Source organism: Elephas maximus, chromosome 5 (assembly GCF_024166365.1).
Source record: "Elephas maximus indicus isolate mEleMax1 chromosome 5, mEleMax1 primary haplotype, whole genome shotgun sequence".
NCBI classification, from domain to species: domain Eukaryota; kingdom Metazoa; phylum Chordata; class Mammalia; order Proboscidea; family Elephantidae; genus Elephas; species Elephas maximus.
In genome coordinates this window covers 68,043,442-68,057,608 of record NC_064823.1, presented here as the reverse complement: position 1 = coordinate 68,057,608, position 14,167 = coordinate 68,043,442, and positions in this window count along the sequence as shown.

Sequence of the window (14,167 nt, the reverse complement as noted above, 5' to 3'; positions counted from 1 at the left end):
TTATCTCCTTTGATTTTCAAAAGCCTCCTAGAAGTAGGGAAGAAAATATTTATAACCCTAATTAATAAATGAATAAATCAGTGACACTTCTGAAAGTTTCTACAGCAAGTAAGAACGTAACTGGGGCTAGACACATTGTCAATGTTGAATGTTTGTGCTCAACATCTACAAGAAGAAATTACATTACATGGCAATCTAGTATATGTGTGTGTTGCTTTCATGTATTCTGGCTTCCATGTATACTGAGACTCTAAATCTTCTAATTTCTATTCCATCCTATAAAAAAAATGTTAATGGTAGCTCTCACTACTTGTCTGTCAGTTTGTCTTACTATTGTGGCTTGCGTGTTGCTGTGAGGCCAGAAGCTATGCCACCAGCATTTCCAATACCAGCAAGGTCACCCATGGTGGACCAGCTTCACCGAAACTTCCAGGAAGTTCAAGCAGCACTGAAGGCACCGAGAAAAACAAGGCTCCAAGAATTGATGAAATACCAGTTGAGGTACTTCAGCAAATGGATGCAACGCTGGAAGAACTTACTTGCCGAAGTCAAGAAATTTGGAACACAGCTATTTGACCAAAGCACTGGAAAAGAACCGTATTCATGCCCATTCCAAAGAAAAGCAATCAAATGGAATGTGAAAATTATCAAACAGTATCATTAACATTGCATGCTAGGAAAATTTTGCTGAAAATAATTCAAAAACAGCTACAGCCATACATCAACAAGAAACTGCCAGAAGCTCAAGCTGGATTCATAAGAGGACATGAAACAAGGGTTATCATTGCTGATGTTGGATGGATCTTGGCCAAAAGTAGAGAATACCAGAAAGATGTTTGCCTTTGCTTTATTTCCTGTGCAAAAGCTTTCAACTCTGTGGATCATAATAAATTATGGATAACATTACAAAGAATAGGAATTCCAGAACACTTAATTGTGCTCACGTAGAACCCGTACATAGACCAAGAGGCATTCATTCAAATGGGGTAAGGTAGACCAAAGACGTATTGATGCATCTGAATTGTGGTGTTGGCAAAGAGTATTGAGTATGCCATGGACTGCCAGAAGAAGGAACAAATCAGTCTTGGAGAATGCTCCTTAGAAGCAAGGATGGTAAGACTTTGTCTCACTTACTTTGGACACACGATCAGGAGGGATCAATCCCTGGAGAAGGACATCATGCTTGGTCAAGTAGGGGTCATCTCAAAAAAATGAGATGAACTGGCAGAGTAGTTGCAACAATTGGACTCAAACATAGCAATGTTTGCAAGAATGGGTGCAGCATCAGGGAGCGTTTTACTCGTTTGAGTCAGAGCCAATTCTAGGGCACCTAACAATAACAGCAACAATGGTAGCTTTGGCTCACTAAGTTGACCAAGGTTCTATTGGTCTAGGGAAGGCACCCTGTGTTTGGAAGCAGTCAGACCTGAATCTCATATGTGTGCATGGCTTAATCTCCCTGACCATCTGTTTCCTCATTGTAAAATTGGAATGTTACTAATACTTACCATATAGGATTCTTAAGAAGTTCAAATGAGTTAAGGTAAAGCACAGGGCTTTATCAACTATTTGACATTATATCAATAATAATTATATTAATATAATGTGAGGGATGTGAATGATCTTGGTTAACTGCTAATCTGACACAGTGGTGAAGCATGTGATTTTATATATTTGTGTTTTTAAAAATGTTTTATACATGAGAAGTCTTAAATTCATGTTGCCTTCCCAGCTGTTCAAGTGGCATTAGAAAAAGAAAATTTAGGAACAAGGGATCCTTCAGTGATAACAGTAAAGATGTCTTGAGTACTTGCTATGGCCATGCATTATGCTAAATGCCTTCCATACATACACATTTCATTTTTTCCTCTCAATAACCTTAAGCAGTAGATTCAACTGAGATCTCTAATATATGAAAGAGGAAATAAAGATTTAAGAGAAATTAAGCAAGCTGCCTGTCTTAGTTATCTAGTGCTGCTATAACAAATACCACAAGTGAATAGCTTTAACAAAGAGAATTTTATTCTCTCAATTTAGGAGGCTAGAAGTCTGAATTCAGGGTACCAGCTCCAGGGGAGGGCTTTCTGTCTCTGTTGGCTCTGGCGGAAGGTCCTTGCCATCAATCTTCCCCTGGTCTAGGAGCTTTTCAGCACAGGGACCCCGGGTCCAAAGGACTTGCTCTGCTCCCGGCTTTGCTTTCTTGGTGATAGGAGGTCCTCCCTTCCCTCCATGCCCATCTGTCTGCTCGCTTCTCTCTTTTATATTTCCGAAGAGATTGACTCAAAATATAACCTAATCTTGTAGATTGAGTCCTGCCTCATTAAGGTAACTGCCTCTAATCCTGCCTCATTAACATCATAAAGATAGGATTTACAACACATAGGAAAATCAGATCAGATGACAAAATGGTAGACAATCACACAATACTGGGAATCAGAACCTAGCCAAGTTGATACACATTTTTGGGGGACACAATTCAATCCATAACATTGCTCAAGGTTATAGTATAAATGGTAGAGCTGAATTTAAATGTAGGCCCATCATTAGTATGCTGGATTGCCTTCTTTCTTGGGGCACAATGCAAGGCTAATTCAGTTCTAAACCACTACGTAAATTGAAGGGAACAAAACTCTGGTATGGAATCACAGCATTCTTAATACCTCCCCCATACTATTATAACATAATAATAACATAAATGTATATAGCAGGCAATAGAATGCAGTTGTTAAAACCAATGAGTTTGGATTCTTACCTAGCTTTTTATTAGTTGTGTGATATATGATTAATTACTTAACCTCTACTGAGGTCTCAATTACCTCATCTGTAACATGGGTGTAATAGTAGCTTGGTTACTTTGAAAAGTAATGAGCTACATAAAAAGCACTGAACATGGCATCTTGCACACAAATGTACTTAATGAGTGGTAATTAGTCCTGTATTTTATCCGGTTATCAGTATAAGGTGCATGTTTGGGAGGCTAGTTCTGTAGTATCAGAGATTCACTTAGAGTTATACAGACCAGTAAAAGCTGGTCACTTTTCTCTTTTACTCTAAAGAATACTTAGGAAGAACATCCAAAAATAATTGCCACATCGTGCTAAAGGAGGTCTTCCCAATAGTTTCTTTGTCAACTTGGGATGGAAGTCTTCACATTTCTGAAGTCTGAATGTTAGAGGAGAGAGAATTAGTGGTTAACTTGTACAAGCTCACTTTTTTTTTAAAGTAGTGAATTTATAAATTCAAAATAATGAATATATCTGGTTTAAAAGTGCCTCAGCATGGTTGATAATTAAAAGGCAGTCTTCAGTCTTCATTCCAAGTCCCGTCTTTAACTCTTTTAACTATCCCCTGTAGAGTTGTTTTCCATGTTTCTAACGAAGATTTATAGTGCCGTTCCTTCATTTATTAATTGTAGACATTGTTCATTGATTTTCTTCTATGATAGCTGAGGATTTAGCTCACTTATTCTACCTTTAACTCTCTTCTCCCTGTCTTCGCAATATAATTACATCGCTTCTATTTGGTTATGTTCCAAGCTTTAGGGAACACACTTGGGTTTTTATATCCTGTTGTGGTGGTTAAAGTTGTGTGTCAGCTTGGCTGGGCCATTATCCTCAGTGGTTTGGCAGTTCTGATGTAATTTTGCAGGTTTTTAATGATGTAATCACCTCCATAATGAGACCTGATGTAATGTGATCATCTCCTTGGTGAGATCTGTTGTGAACGGCCAATCAGTTGAAAGGGAGTTTCCTTGGGGGTGTGACCTGCATCCAATACAGGGGGACTTTCTGGCAAGGCTTGCTGGCTTTTGCTCACTCTGGATCCTGCAGCTGGCTCCTGTTCTTCTGACCTCTGGTTCTTGGAACTTGAGCTAGCATCTTACCTGCTGTCCTCTTACCTATGATCTTGGGATTCATCGGTCATTGCAGCCTGTGAGACAGAGACCTCCTATCTGACCTTCCGGTCTTGGATTTGCCAGTACATTCTGCTATGTGAGTCAGGAGAAGCCTCCAGCCTGACCCACAAACTTGGGACTTTCCAGCCTCTACAACCACGTGAACCATTTCCTTTATATAAATCTCTAGAGAACCCAGCCTGAGACACTTGTTCTAACAACTATTAGCTGAATATTTTGACTCCCCAATTTGTAAGAGGAAGGAATTAATGCCCTATTTTTTCTATCCATTTTTACCACCCAGCTTCTATCATCTGCTTGTTTACCTTCACATAGTCAAGTTGGTAATATTTATTCTGTTCTCTAACTATAACATTTTTGGTGCTTAGTCTCTTGGTTGATTCCGAAAGTAGAAAGTCAACTATCAGTATTTACATTTCGTGGCTAATGAGTGGCTTTTCTTACCATGATGTTGTCTAATCGATGTGCTTGGGAAAGACTCCATCAAAAGAAATTGTCATCTCCAGCATAGTGCTACAAGCAAAAACTCTGAGGTTAGGTTGGAATTCCAGCTCAGCCACTTTCTAGTTGTGTGAATTTGGACAAGTTATTTGAATGTTTTGTACCTCAGTTTTCCTATCTATAAAGTAAGGATAATAATAATAGCTACCTTATTGGGTTGTCATGAATCGTAATCGACTGGATGGCAATGGGCTATAGGGTTGTCAAGAGGATTGTAAAGTGTTTAGAACAATGCCTGGTACATAAACCCAAAAACCAAATGCTGTTGCCATCAAGTCCATTCTGACTCATAGCGACCCTATAGCAACCCTATAGGGCAGAGTAGAACTGCTCCATAGGCTTCCCTGGGCTATAATCTTTACAGACACAGACTGCCACATCTTTTTCCTTTGGAGAGGCTGATGGGTTCAGAAGGACAACCTTTTGGTTAGCAGCTGAGTGCTTAACAACTGTGCCACCAGGGCTCCCGTCTGGTACATAATACACACAAACGAGCAACAAAAAAACCCGTTGCTGTAGAGTCAGTTCCCACTCATGGTGACCCACACTCCATACACAGGATTTTTAAAGCTGTGACTTTTTGGAAGCAGATCACTATGTCCTTCTTCCCTGTCGCCTCTGGGTGGGTTCGACCCCCCAACTTTTTGGTTACTACAGTAGTCAAGTACTTAATCATTTGTTCCACCCAAGACTCCTGGTACATAATAAGTGCTATATGAAATTTGAAGAAGAAAAAAATCTGTTGGGAAAAATGAAGAAACACTAAAAATACGTATTTTTTTAAGCAGTCTCAGTGACTCACTGTGTTTGCGATCATTCATCACAGGTACGTAATTATTCAACATTATTGTCTTAAGAGGATGTAATTGCCTATTCTAGGAATTAATGTTTTATTTTCTCTGAGTAATATAAAAAAAAAACAAAAACAACTTTGCCACTATAGTTTTGGCCTAAGTAATCATCTACCTTAAACTCCCTTGAAGAGCTGTATAAATTCTATAAAATAATAGGATTGTCTTCTCTTTCTATTCCCATCTCCCCACCAGTAACAGGCAAAGGCAGCTCTGTAGACATTGCGATATCCTTTGACAGAGTGCATATAAGGGACTCATAGTTTGTGATGAATGTGTGGAGATGTGCCACCCAGACCCTCCTTCCAGCTACTGAGTGTGGTGATGACTGACAGCCTTCAGCTGTTAGCTCCTTCAAGGATTGCTTTCAGTTGCAGAGAGCTGCTGGACCTAAGGTAATTGGAAAAGCAATTTCTCGGAAAGAGCAAAGAAGACAATACTCTAAAGGCATTCAAGATAAAGTTAATATGAAACTCCAAAATGCACCAAAGCAAAATTCCTATCATATATTAGACAATGAATGGCTGCAGAAATTCATCAAAAAAGAAAATCTGGAGATTGGAAATAGGTGTACCTCAGAGAGATTCGGGTTATGTTCTGTACCACTGCAATAAAGCAAATGTTACAATAAAGTGAGTCATGTGAATTTTTTGGTTTCCCAATGCATATAAAAGTTATGTTCACACTATCTAGTAAGTATGCCGTAGCATTATGTCCAAAAAACAATGTACATACCTTAATTAAAAAACACTTTATTGCTAAAAAATATTAACCATCCTTTGAGCCTTCAGTAAGCTGCAATCTTTTTGCTGGTGAGAGGTCTTCCCTCAGTATTGATGGCCACTGACTGATCAGGGTGGTGGTTGCTGAAGTTTGGGGTGGCTGTGGTAATTTCTTTAAACGAGACGACAGTGAAGCTTGCCCTATCAATTGACTCTTTCTTTCACAAAAGATTTCTCTGTAGCATGCAATACTATTTGATAGTGTTTTACCCACAGTAGAACTTCTTTCAGAATTGGAGTCAATCCTCTCAAATTCTGCCACTGCTTTATCAATTAAATTTATGTAATATTCTAAATCCTTTGTTGTCATTTCAACAATGTTCACAGCATCTTTACCAGGAGTAGATTCCATTTCAAGAAACCACTTTCTTTGCTCATCCATAAGAAGCAGCTCCTCATCCATTAAAGTTTTATCATGAGATTGCAGCAATTCAGTCACATTTTCAGGCTCCACTTCTAATTCTAGTTCTCTTGCTATTTCTACTACATCTGCAGTTACTTCCTCCACTGAAGTCTTTTGAACCCCTCAAAGTCATCCATGAGGGTGGGAATCAATTTCTTCCAAACTCCTCTTAATGTTGACATTTTGACCTCCTCCCATGAATCACAAATGTTCTTAATGGCATCTAGAATGGTGAATCCTTTCCAGAAGGTTTTCAATTTACTTTGCCCAGATCCATCAGAGGAATCACTATCTATGGCAGCTATAGCCTTGTGAAATGTTATGTTTCAAATAAGACTTGAAAGATGAAATTGCTCCTCGATCCATGGACTGCAGTATGGATGTTGTGTTAGCAGGCATGAAACCAACAATAATCTCCTTGTACATCTCCATCAGAGCTCTTGGGTGACCAGGTGCATTGTCAATGAATAGTAATATTTTGAAAGGAATCTTTTTTTTTCTGAGCGGGTCTCAATAGTGAGATTAAAATATTCAGTAAACCATGTTGTAAACCGATGTGCTGTCATTCAGGCTTTGTTATTCCAGCAATAGAGTACAGGCAGAGTAGATTTAGCATAATTCTTAAGGGCCCTAGGATTTTTGGAATGGTATATGAACACTGGCTTCAACTTAAAGTCACTAGCTACATTCATCCTAACAAGAGAATCAGCCTGTCCTTAGAAGCTTTGAAGCCAGGCATTGAATTCTCCACTCTAGTTAGTAGAGTCCTAGATAGCATCATCTTCCAACATGGTGCTGTTTTGTCTACGCTGAAAATCTGTTGTTTAGTGTAGCCACCTTCATCAATTATCTCAGCTGGATCTCCTGGGTAACCCGCTGCAGCATCTCCATTGGCACGTGCTGCTTCACCTTAAACTCTTGTGTTATGGAGAAGGCTTCTCTCCTTAAGCCTCATGGTCCAGCCTCTGCTAGCTTTAAGCTTTTCTTCTGTAGCTTCTTCACCTCTCTCAGTCATCATGGAATTGAAGAGACTTAGGGCCTTGCTCTGGATTTTTTTTTTTTTTTTTTTCAGAAAACATAGATGCTTTGGCTTAAGGGAATTTTGTGGCTGGTTTGATCTTCTATCCAGACCACTAAAGCTTTCCCGTAATAGCACAAAGCTGTTTTGCTTTCTTATCATTCATGTGTTCACTTGAGTAGCACTTTTAATTTCTTTTGAGAATTTTTCCTTTGCATTCACAACTTGGCTAACTGTTTGGTGCAAGAGATCTAGCTTTCAGCCGAATTTGGCTTTCGATACGCCTTCCTCAATAAGCTTAATCATTTCCAGCTTTTGATTTAAAGTGAGAGACATGTGACTCTTCCTTTCACTTCAACAGTAACAGGCCATTGTAAGGTTATTAACTGGCCTAATTTCAGTACTGTCGTGTCTCGGGGGGCCCTGAGAAGAGGGAAAGAGACAGAGGAATGGCAGGTTGGTGGAGCAGTCAGAACACACACATTTATCGAATAAATTCACCATCTTATATGGGCGCAGTTCATGCCCCCTCAAAACAATTACAACAGGAACATCAAAGACCACTGATCGCAGATCACCATAACAGATATAATAAAATGAAAAAGCGTGAAATATTGCGAGAATCACCAAAATGTGACACAGACACAAAGTGAGCCCATGCTGTTGGAAAAATGGTGCCTATAGACTTGCTCAATGCAGGGTTGCCACAAAATTCGATTTGTAAAAAACACAACATCTGCGGACTGCAATAAAGCAAAAGACAATAAAATGAGATATGCCTGTTCTGCCATTGCTCCTTGTTTTCCTCGGACCGTTTTTCAGTTGTTGTAAGGTTCTGATTTAAGGGACCTAAACTCTACTGTTTCTGTTCTCTCTACTTAGAATTGAATGGAAGATCCAATGAATCTCTCTGTAGTGTAATTTTCTCTAATAATTTATTTTATACCACATGTTCTCGTTTTGCAGGCTATGGTAAACAAAACAAAGGATCTTAATGCAAACAGCACTGCAAGATCAAAACACACAATCCATCCTACTTGACAGTAGCCGAAGATCCATTTAGGAATAATCTTAGATAATTTAATTCATTAATTGAAAAACAAAGAATTTTACATAATTTTTGGTTTAATTTTTTAAATTTCCGACTTAAGTGTAAAAAATTAAAACATTATCCATAAAAAAAATGCAAGGTCCTTCCAAAACAAAAGCATTAAGGAAAATGTCATTATTATTCTTTGAAAAGTCTAAAAGGAATTTTTCTTTTTTATTCCTCAAGAAACTCTTTTTCAACTAAATGCAATTCAACAAATGTTAATAAACATTGTAGGTGCAAAGTTTTGTGGGCGATAATGAAGTAGAGAAAAAGACAGTTTTCAGAAGCCTACAATCTAAGAGAGAGAACAGACCAATAAATTACCCTTAAAACGGAAAAGAAATATTTGAATAGAAGCTAAAAAAAAAAGTTTTCTGAGAGTATAGGGGAGAGTCTCTATGAGTTGGAATCTGCTCTATGGCAGCGGGTTTGGATCTTGTTAGTGCTAGGAATAAGAAGCCCTAGTGGTACAACAGTTAAGCAATTGACTACTTGTTCGAACTCACCCAGTGGCTCTGCAGGAGAAAAGACCTGGCAATCTGTTCCTGTAAAGATTATGGCCAAGAAAACCCAAGGGGGAAGTTCTACTGTCACAGTGGATTGCTATGAGTTGGAATCGACCTGAAGGTACCTAACAACAACAACAACAACAGTGTATAAGAATAGCTTATTGGAGGATTGGAGTTGAGTTGTACTTCAAGGGTGGGCAGGATTCTAAAAGTCAGATATTGGGGCAGGGTATTTTAATCTTGCCTCTAAATCCAATTAGGAGAAAATAAATAAATAATTATGTTGCTCCAGGTAAGGAGAGTCTCCATTTTCAAACAGTGCATTCTATTTACTTAAAATCATTGAAACCTTTGAAATCCATTCAATATTATTAAGATTATTTACTTCATCCATAACTAAGCAGACTAATGAAACCAAAAACTCACTGCCCTTGAGTCAATCATGACTCATAGCAACACTATAGAGCAGAGTAGAACTACCCCAGTTTCCGCAGCTGAAATCTTTGTGTGTGTGTGTGTGTGTGTGTGTGTAATTATGCTTTAAATGAAGGTTTACAAAGCAAATGAGTTTCTCATTAAACAATTAATAAACATATTGTTTTGGGACATTGGTTGCCACCCCCACAACATGTCAACACTCTCCCCTTCTCAACCTTGGCTTCCCCATTACCAGCTTTCCTGTCCCCTCCTGTCTTCTCATCCTTGCCCCTGGGCTGGTTGCCCATTTTGTCTCCTTTTGTTTAATGGACCTGTCTAATCTTTGGCTGAAGGGTGAACCTCAGGAGTGGTGACTTCAGTACTGAGTTAAAAGGGGGTCCAGTGGCCATACTATAGGGGTTTCTCTAGTCTCTGTCAGACCAGTAAGTCTGGTCCTTTTTTGTGAGTTAGAATTTTGTTCTACATTTTTCTCCAGCTTTGTCCGGGACCCTCTGTTATGATTCCTGTCAGAGCATTCAGTGGAGGTAGCTGGGCACCATCTAGTTGTGCTGGACCCAGTCTGGTGGAGGCAGTGGTAGTTGTGGTCCATTAGTCCTTTGGACTAATCTTTCCCTTGTGTCTTTAGTTTTCTTCATTATTCCTTGCTCCAGACAGGGTGGAACTGACCAGTGCAGTATCTTAGACAGCTGCTCACAAACATTTAAGACCCCAGACACTACTCACCAAAGTGGAATGTAGAACACTTTCTTTATAAGCTCTGTTATGCCAATTGAGCTAGATGTCCATCAGGACAACGGTCCCCAGCCCTCAGCCCAGTACTTCCATCCCTCAGGTAGGTTGGATGTGTCTATGAAGCTTCCGTAACCTTGCTTTGGTCATGTAGTTCTGGCTTCCCCAGTGTTGTGTACCCTGTTACCATTCACCAAAGTCACCAGTTACTTATTGTCTTTAAAAAAAAAAGAAAAGAAAAGAAACCGTTCCCGTCGAATCGATTCTGGCTCATAGTGACCCTACAGGACAGGGTAGAACTGCCCCATAGAGTTTCCAAGGAGAGCCGGGTGGATTCAAATTGCCAATCTTTTGGTTAGAAGCCATAGCTCTTAACCACTACACCACCAGAGTTTCCTGTTTATTTGTTGTCTAGGTAGTGTTTTCCCCTCTACACCCCTCCCCCACCCTTGTAAATATCAAAGATTGCTTCTTTCTGTGTGTAAACCTTCTCATGAGTTTTTATAACAGTGGTCTCATATGTATTTGCCCTTTTGTGATTGAGTTATTTCACTTAGCATAATGCCCTTCAGATTCATCCGTGTTGTGAGATGTTTCACAGATTCATCGTTGTTCTTTATCACTGTGTAGTATTCCATTGTGTGCATGTGCCATAGTTTATCTATTCATTTGTTGATAAACGGAGAAAAGATTGAAGTTATCAAGGATTTCATTTTACTTGGATCCACCAATCAACAGCCATGGAAGCAGCAGTTGAGAAATCAAGAGAAGCATTGCATGTGGTAAATCTGCTGTAAATGACCTCTTCAAAGTGTTGAAGAGCAAAGATGTCACCCTGAAGACTAAGGTCCGCCTGACCCAAGCCATGGTATTTTCAATCACATCATATGCATGTGAAAGCTGGACAATGAATAAGGAAGACCGAAGAGTTGACGCCTTTGAATTGTGGTGTTGGCGAAGAATATTGAATATGCCATGGACTGCCAAAAGAATTAACAAGTCTGTCTTGGAAGAAGTGCGGCCAGAATGCTCCTTAGAGGCAAGGATGGTGAGACTGCATCTTACATACTTTGGACACGTTGTCAGGAAGGATCAGTTCCTGGAGAAGGACATCATGCTTGGCAGGGTACAGGGTCAGCGGAAAAGAGGAAGACCCTCAACAAGGTGGATTGACACAGAGGCTGCAACAATGAGCTCAAGCATAACAACAATTGTAAGCATGGTGCAGAACTGGGCAGTGTTTTGTTGTGCATAGGGTCACTATGAGTCAGAACTGACTCAACGGCATCTAACAACAACAACAACCATAGTTTGTTTATCTATTTATTTGTTGATGGCCACTTAGGTTGTATCCATCTTTTTGCTATTGCGAATAACGCTGCAATGAATATGGGTGTGCATATGTCTATTCATGTGACACATCTTATTTTCTCTAGGATATATTCCTAGGAGTGGAATTGCTGGATCGTATGGTATGTCTATTTCTAGCTTTTTAAGGAAGTGCCTTATCATTTTCCAAAATGATTGTACTATTTTGCATCCCCATCAGAAGGGCATAAGAGTTCCAATCTCCCTGCAGCCTCTCCAGCGTTTGTTATTTTTTTTTATTATTAACTTTTATTGAGCTTCAAGTGAATGTTTACAAATCAAGTCAGACTGTCACATATAAATTTATATACATCTTACTCCGTACTCCCACTTGCTCTCCCCCTAATGAGTCAGCCCTTCCAGTCTCTCCTTTTGTGACAATTTTGCCAGCTTCCAACTCTCTCTATCCTCCCATCCCCCCTCCAGACAGGAGATGCCAACACAGTCTCAAGTGTCCACCTGATATAATTAGCTTGCTCTTCATCAGCATCTCTCTCCTACCCACTGTCCAGTCCCTTTCATGTCTGATGAGTTGTCTTCGGGGATGATTCCTGTCCTGTGCCAACAGAAGGTTTGGGGACCATGACCGCCGGGATTCCTCTAGTCTAAGTCAGACCATTAAGTCTGGTCTTTTTATGAGAATTTGGGGTCTGCATCCCACTGATCTCCTGCTCCCTCAGGCGTTCTCTGTTGTGCTCCCTGTCAGGGCAGTCATCGATTGTGGCTGGGCACCAACTAGTTCTTCTGGTCTCAGGATGATGTAGGTCTCTGGTTCATGTGACCCTTTCTGTCTCTTGGGCTCTTAGTTGTCGTGTGACCTTGGTGTTCTTCATTCTCCTTTGATCCAGGTGGGTTGAGACCAATTGATGCATCTTAGATGGCCGCTTGTTAGCATTTAAGACCCCAGACGCCACATTTCAAAGTGGGATGCAGAATGTTTTCATAATAGAATTATTTTGCCAATTGACTTAGAAGTCCCCTTAAACCATGGTCCCCAAACCCCCGCCCTTGCTCCGCTGACCTTTGAAGCATTTGGTTTATCCTGGAAACTTCTTTGCTTTTGGTCCAGTCCAATTGAGCTGACCTTCCATGTATTGAGTGTTGTCCTTCCCTTCACCTAAAGCAGTTCTTATCTACTAATTAATCAGTAAAAAACCCTCTCCCTCCCTCCCTCCTCCCCTCGTAACCAAAAAAGTATGTGTTCTTCTTGGTTTATGCTATTTCTCAAGATCTTATAATAGTGGTCTTATACAATATTGTCCTTTTGCCTCTGACTAATTTTGCTCAGCATAATGCCTTCCAGGTTCCTCCATGTTATGAAATGTTTCACAGATTCATCACTGTTCTTTATCGATGCATAGTATTCCATTGTGTGAACATACCACAATTTATTTACCCATTCATCCGTTGCTGGACACCTTGGTTGCTTCCAGCTTTTTGCTATTGTAAACAGAGCTGCAATAAACAATGGGTGTGCATATATCTGTTTGTGTGAAGGCTCTTGTTTCTCTAGGGTATATTCCGAGGAGTGGGATTTCTGGGTTGTATGGTAGTTCTATTTCTAACTGTTTAAGATAACGCCAGATAGATTTCCAAAGTGGTTGTACCATTTTACATTCCCACCAGCAGTGTATAAGAGTTCCAATCTCTCCACAGCCTCTCCAACATTTATTATTTTGTGTTTTTTGGATTAATGCCAGCCTTGTTGGAGTGAGATGGAATCTCGTCGTAGTTTTAATTTGCATTTCTCTAATGGCTAATGATCGAGAGCATTTTCTCATGTATCTGTTAGCTGCCTGAATATCTTCTTTAGTGAAGTGTGTGTTCATATCCTTTGCCCACTTCTTGATTGGGTTGTTTGTCTTTTTGTGGTTGAGTTTTGACAGAATCATATAGATTTTAGAGATCAGGCGCTGGTCGGAGATGTCATAGCTGAAAATTCTTTCCCAATCTGTAGGTGGTCTTTCTACTCTTTTGGTGAAGTCTTTAGTTGAGCATAGGTGTTTGATTTTTAGGAGCTCCCAGTTATCGGGTTTTTCTTCATCATTTTTGGTAATGTTTTGTATTCTGTTTATGCCTTGTATTAGGGCTCCTAAGGTTGTCCCTATTTTTTCTTCCATGATCTTTATCGTTTTAGTCTTTATGTTTAGGTCTTTGATCCACTTGGAGTTAGTTTTTGTGCATGGTGTGAGGTATGGGTCCTGTTTCATTTTTTTGCCAATGGATATCCAGTTATGCCAGCACCATTTGTTAAAAAGACTATCTTTTCCCCAATTAACTGACACTGGGCCTTTGTCAAATATCAGCTGCTCATATGTGGATGGATTTATATCTGGGTTCTCAATTCTGTTCCATTGGTCTATGTGCCTGTTGTTGTACCAATACCAGGCTGTTTTGACTACTGTGGCTGTATAATAGGTTCTAAAATCAGGTGGAGTGAGGCCTCCACTTTCTTCTTCTTTTTCAGTAATGCTTTGCTTATCCGAGGCTTCTTTCCATTCCATATGAAGTTGGTGATTTGTTTCTCTATCACCTTAAAAAATGACATTGGAATTTGGA